Genomic DNA, 6441 nt, shown 5'->3' on the forward strand with positions numbered 1-6441 from the left:
GAATATATATATCCAACGGAATGAGTTTTGACTCTATCTTAGGCGTTAGAATATAAAACAAAACGTCTGCTATCGTATCAATGTTAGACTATTTTTAACCGACTTCAAAAAAGGAGGAGTTCTCAATTCGACTGTATGTTTTTCTTTTTTTTTTTTGGATGTATGTTCCGCGATAACTCCAGTATTTGTGAACCGATTTTCATGATTCTTGTTTTGTTGGAAAGAGGGTACATCCATCTCTAAGGGTGGTTGTTCACACATGAAGAATCATTTTTTATAAATAGCGCCTAAATTTTATTATAAGGAGCAATTATTTTAATGGTTGATTTTGCTATTGTCCAATTCAAGGCGTTTTTCTCTCTCAATATACTTTGAGTAGTGAGAACCGATTTTTATTATCTCCTGTGTCAAGTTCCATATAGTGGCGAACTAGGGGATGAATCCGAGTTTGCGCACTTTCTGGTAACCGATTCCAATGAAATTTGGCAAATAGATGTAATTCCACGTACTTTTGAGGTCGGTTTTTTTGAGCTCTGTACTGAAATTATATTCAAATAAAAAACCGGAGTCCAGTTTGCGTACAAATTAAAAAGGCACCTAGTATAAATTAAAGTCAACGCTACTATTTACATTCCACTGCATTTTTTACAAAGCGAATCACAGTAACGAAGTACAAAAGTGCCCTTCAATTTCAATATGGCATGCGAAATACGGTCAAAGAGAATTGTACTTGAAAACAAAAAGAATGTAACGTTGAAATCGACGTAACAATTAGTCGGATTGTATTTTTATCGCATTGAAAATGATACTGCTATTCAGAGATTTTTTAAATAGAAACAAAGACTTTAACCCTTTCGGCACGTGTCTAGCCATATGCCCGGTAGGGAAGGGCATTTTAGCGTTGTAATGATAAAAACGTTTAGATAAGGCGTGAGATTTTTATTCAAGTGTTTAGATTTTGATATTGGTCAATACTAATAGTAAGTTGTACACTATAAAACTAGTCGCCATTCGAGAACACTCCTTCACTGTCGGATGCGAGATCCGTAAGCTAGACTCGCGTTTTCCTTTACACTCATAAGGTATTTTGACATTTCTATGTCGTAGCTTGATCGTAATAAGATCCTTTTATGTGTGGAACCTTAGACCTATTATCTACCAAAGTGGAGCTGAGAAATATTGTTTTTCAACTAGTGTTTTGTTTTGACTAAACAGCGTGAGGATATGAAAATACTATTTGTTTATATACAATTCTTCTCTCGGCTTTATTATGGTTTTTACTAGCAAATCTTCTAGGATTATAAGTAACTTTAGTTTATCTACGAATGTCTTTGTGTCGCAAATCTTAATTTGTTTATGGACAGTACAGTTACTGTGTCTAAATTGTGTCTTTACTTACTACTTACTTACAGTGTCTTAATTTCACTGTAAACGCAGTCGTTTACAGTGAAATTAAATATCAGAATATGATAGTCCGTGGTAACCCGTTTCTTACCTAATAATTTCTAACTTAATAATTTGTCTTTTAGGCCATAGTAGAGACGAGATCCATAATAATAATAATATATAGGGTTAATACAAAGGGCTATGCTCGAAGTAAACTGCGAGATCGAACCATTAAAGAGGATATTTGCAAAGGAACCAGATTAACCGAAACAGCCTAAAGAATTGCAAAACCTAAGTGGCAATGAGCAGGGCACATTCCTCGCAAAATAGATGGCCGATGCGGTCGAAGAATTCTCAAGTGGCGACCGCGTACCCGAAGATGCAGCGTGGACTGACCACCCACAAGGTGACTGATGACCTGGCGAAGGTTGCGAGAATCCGTTGGACGAAAGCGGCAACGTTGTGACATTCTTTGGTTTAGAGGTATATGTTCAGCTTTTGGACGTCTTTCGGCTGAAATTATTTTTTTTATAGTATCAAGTGACAGGACGAACAAGTCGTGCGACTGATGGCAAGCTACATGCCTGTCCATAACAGTTGCAGTGCCACTCAGAGCTTTAAATGACAAAGATCTGAGAGTCACTGCCACTGCGCCTGTCACTCTGAGAGGTAAGTTGACAAGTTCCTGTAACGTCACTTACCCTTTAAAACCGAAACACAGTAATGCTCACATTACTGCTTGGCGGCAGAAATATGTAAGTCAGGTGGCAGTACTTTCCTGGACGAACTCTTTCAGGGGCTTTACTGCTGCATAGAGCTTAGATATGGGAGACAGGAGCCTAAACTAGGTAAGTCCTGTGCTAGACTTTCCCTTTCGGCAATAGTACAATCAGTAAACAAAAATAATATATATATAGAATATATATAGAATATATATAGAAGAATATATATAGAATAGGACTCTTAATGTTTACCTGGAATCATAAATAGGATACAAGTAATATTAGGCAGAGAAATTAAAAGTAAGTAAAAATTTCAACAAAGAGCCATTATTTTTCCCGTAATAGTACAGTCCATTTTAATAATAACGCACACACGCACACACTCAACATAGCCCCGCACTAGGGAAACCCTGTGTCGCGGGTGCCATGGACACACACATAGACAACCACAAATTACACCCAAACTCACGAGAGAAATAAATGTAGGTCATACAAATATTTTTCCCGGCCCGGGAATCGAACCTGGGACCTCTGCGTGGCAGTCCGGCATGGTAACCGTTGGGCCACTGAGGCAGTTAAATTTTGCTTGGGTCGAGCTGCAGGGACACAGGGCTAGCTTCATTTCAGAATTTATATTTTTACCAAGAAAATTAAAGTTATTTGAAAAATGTATACATCGTATAGTATACGTGTTCTACTTAGTTCAGTAGATATAAAAAAAACATTGGTATATGTAAAGTACCTATCAAATACAACGGTTTTCTTGTAAAGTTTCGAGGTAAGTTTGTGTTTTTTTTCATCGTGAATATTTTTAGGAATCATGTTTTCATATCGTATATCTTCAATTTTACTCAATATATTTTTTAGCAAAGTGATCGATTCAACACTTTCATTGTTATGCGGAATCAAGCAAAGCCCTTTGGAGGAGTATAGACTCCTAAACGGTACCATAGTGACAAACACAACTATTAATAATCTATTAATATAAATAAACATAGACATTACAAAAATCATTACAATCGTGAAACGCACTGTTCGACATCTGTCAAATGCAAGGAGCATTATTATTACCAGATTAAATCCAATAATTATCGCTACAGAATAATTATCACTGTAATCCGTCGGGGCAACAGATGTGACAACGAACACCGGGCCACTCGGGTAGCCACTGTATCGTTAATAATTGTTTTTTTTTTCTGTTTGCAAAGCCCCCATTCAGCTCTTTGTAATTAGCCATCGACGTGATTCTCTTTGAATAATTAGGAAACCGGTTGATGGACTTGTGAATTTTAGAGAGCACTTCTCTAGTTGCTTTGTATGTCAATTTTGCAACTGTTTGTGTTGGGAAACGTGTACTGTTGTAGTTAAAATAGTCGAGTATTTAATAATAATAATAAACACCCTCCATATAGATACACCAATTGTGGGCCTATTTTGAAAATTCTTTTTTGTTTGAAAGAGTATACTTTCGAGGTGGTCCTTGATGCCAACGATGCTATTCCGGGTTCGTTTCGGCTACCAGAAATTAAAAAATATTTTCCGCAAGTAAAAGTCGACTTTTCACTAGACACAATACATATAATCAACAAATCAGGCAGGGTGGAGGCGGCTAGTGCAGTGAAGATTCCATCGCTGCACTAGGTTCCTTCGCGTTTGGATACCACTTTCCACTTAACATCAGGTGGAGTGGAGTCATTTGCCTGTCAGGTATAAAAAAAAAAAAAAAAAATCACCGTCACCATGACAATCAGAAAAAAGTATAAAATGTACAAATGAGTCCGTAATAGTCCCATTGTCACCAAGACGTCAGAATCTGATCAAGGAAACATGAAGGAAACCCATGAAAATCGAAAAAAGCCGATAGTTTAGAGGCCTTTTTTTTCAATGAATAAAGTTACAATTATAAACTAATCAGTTCATAACAATTCAGTTAGTAACAATTCTCTTAGTAGCTACATATGTTAGTAACAATGAAATTTAATTAATTATTTATCTCAAATTATTATCCCTTTCATAGATAGCAGGTACTTAAATAGCACCGCACAGAAAAATATCATTAGGTTACTCTTCTTGCCGTATTGCTTATATTGATTATAAAATGTTCAATGTATGAAAATCATTGAAATTTATCAGTACGTTGTTGTTGATACATGTCTATGGAGAAGCACTAGGTGGTAATTATATAGAAAGCACTTGGAAATCGCACTGTAAAGATGCTTTCCAACCGGCAAGGCGAAACGGGACGAAACGAAACGAAAACTAAATATTTGTTAATGTAATATTGAACCGTATTGCTGCTTACATAAAGTACTATACTCTGTAACAGAAACACAATTTGTCGCACAAGCTCGCGAGTGCCAGTACGTTCTCGCGCGAGCTCACAATAACTTAATATCAATCGCGAGATTGTGGGGTACGTACGCTTTGAGATTTAATAATCTTAGTACAGATTACTAAAAAAACCGATCTCAAAAGTCAGTCGTCCCCTAGTTTGCCACCTTTAGTGTGGAATACTTTCTTGAAATTTAAATGGGTCCACTACTGAGATACCTTCTTTCCAAGAAAAAAAGAATCATCAAAATCGGTTTGGAGTAATCGCGTAACATACATACAAAAAAACATACAGTCGAATTGAGAACGTCCTCCTTTTTCGTCGGTTAAAAATAGTAAGTTTTTGTCTAATAAAAATAAAAAGATACTCCAAAAAGGTGCACGTGTCGCAAATAGTCGTTCCTACATTGCTATTGCCAAGTTTCGTCGGGTCCCTATGTAAAAATATCAAATATAACCCTACCTATTCTGTGTGATATATAATGCAGCAAATCTTAACAAGGAACTGTTTTATGCAACCACCTCACCTCCACAATCATTAGCCCCTCGCAACCGCACAGAACTTTATAAGCAACTCCCAACAGACTGCAAATTAACCCTACACAAATTGCGCCGACGCATATTCAAATATTTTGACCCCCGGCAAAGGAGCATAATCCACGTTGTTCAACATTCATATTTATCACATCGCCCGTGTAAGCGGCCCGTAATAGAATAAAGCCATTGTGCCAGAAGGGCCGATTTAACCCTTTCATGAATGCTAAGAGAAAGGACTGCTAATGGTCTTATTTCGCTTAATGATGCCGTTGCAGTAGGGGTTGTTACTGTTGCGAGATGAAGTGATAAAGTTGTTCTATGAATTTTATTCCTTTCGCTCCCTACGGCTGATGATTACGGGAAACATTTTCCAGTGGTTCAAAAATTTTTGGTTAATATTTTTCGGCCTTTTCGAGAATTTATAAATGAATGTAAATTAGCTTATATTTTAAAATCTCTAATCACTGTTCCCCGCTTGCTCAGCTGGCGGATTTGAATAATGAATTTTCGGTTTTTTCACGTTAAAAAAAGTAATTGCATTACATTATCGCCCCTAACCTAATAACAAACAAGCACCCCTTTGTTTGGCGTCTGAAAAAATAGCTTAAGGGCTGAAGTATGATAATGATCATTTTTTTCTTCACCCGCCTGATTGCGCCTAAATGATGAGCAAGACAAAAAATATTATAGGAATTAATCTTGCATCCCAATCAGCCGCTATGCAAATATGGCGCGCAGATGCGCTCGTGCCTTACCAGTAATGATTTATATTATAATAACCTGTTGTTTTTAACCGTTACGCTCTTCTATAGTTATACTACCTATCTGAACTATAATACATCGAGATAATTTTGCTCGTGAGTTTGCTTGTAGGTCTATTCGAAGGGCGAAAAATCTCACTTCGGTGAAACACAGACTTAACTACAAAAAATTACGTTGCCAAACCATTGTAAAAATGTAATTTATACGCAAAAATGGGACAGAGCTTGCATTTCTTAATTTTTCCATGGAATATATAGATAGCTAAATATTTTATTCACTGATATAGCACAAATACAGATTAAGCATAAAACAAAAAATATAACATTATTGTCATACCAGTGAAGCGGCGCTGATTTAGCAGATGCCAGTTTCCTGAGGCGAAGGTGTTGCCGGTACAGTACTTTGAATTTGGGTTTAGATTTGGATTAGAAGGCGCAATGTCTATTGCATGTAACATTTAAGAACTCTTCAAACGAGCTCAGTAGACCTGGACACAAAACTCTTTGCTGTAAATTTTATAACTGTAAGTTTTGTCGCTGTTTCACCGGAGATACGATATGTTAACAATAACTGTCCAATCAAATACATCACTACAATAACCAATCCTCCTACCAACCTCCAAAAAAGAAATTGTTGATATTTAGTGTTATTGTTTAATTGGAATTGTTATTAATAGTATATTATTACAATGATCATTCTTGGA

The sequence above is a fragment of the Hyposmocoma kahamanoa genome, unplaced genomic scaffold, assembly GCF_003589595.1.
Source record: "Hyposmocoma kahamanoa isolate Upper Pololo Valley unplaced genomic scaffold, ASM358959v1 220, whole genome shotgun sequence".
NCBI classification, from domain to species: Eukaryota; Metazoa; Arthropoda; class Insecta; order Lepidoptera; family Cosmopterigidae; genus Hyposmocoma; species Hyposmocoma kahamanoa.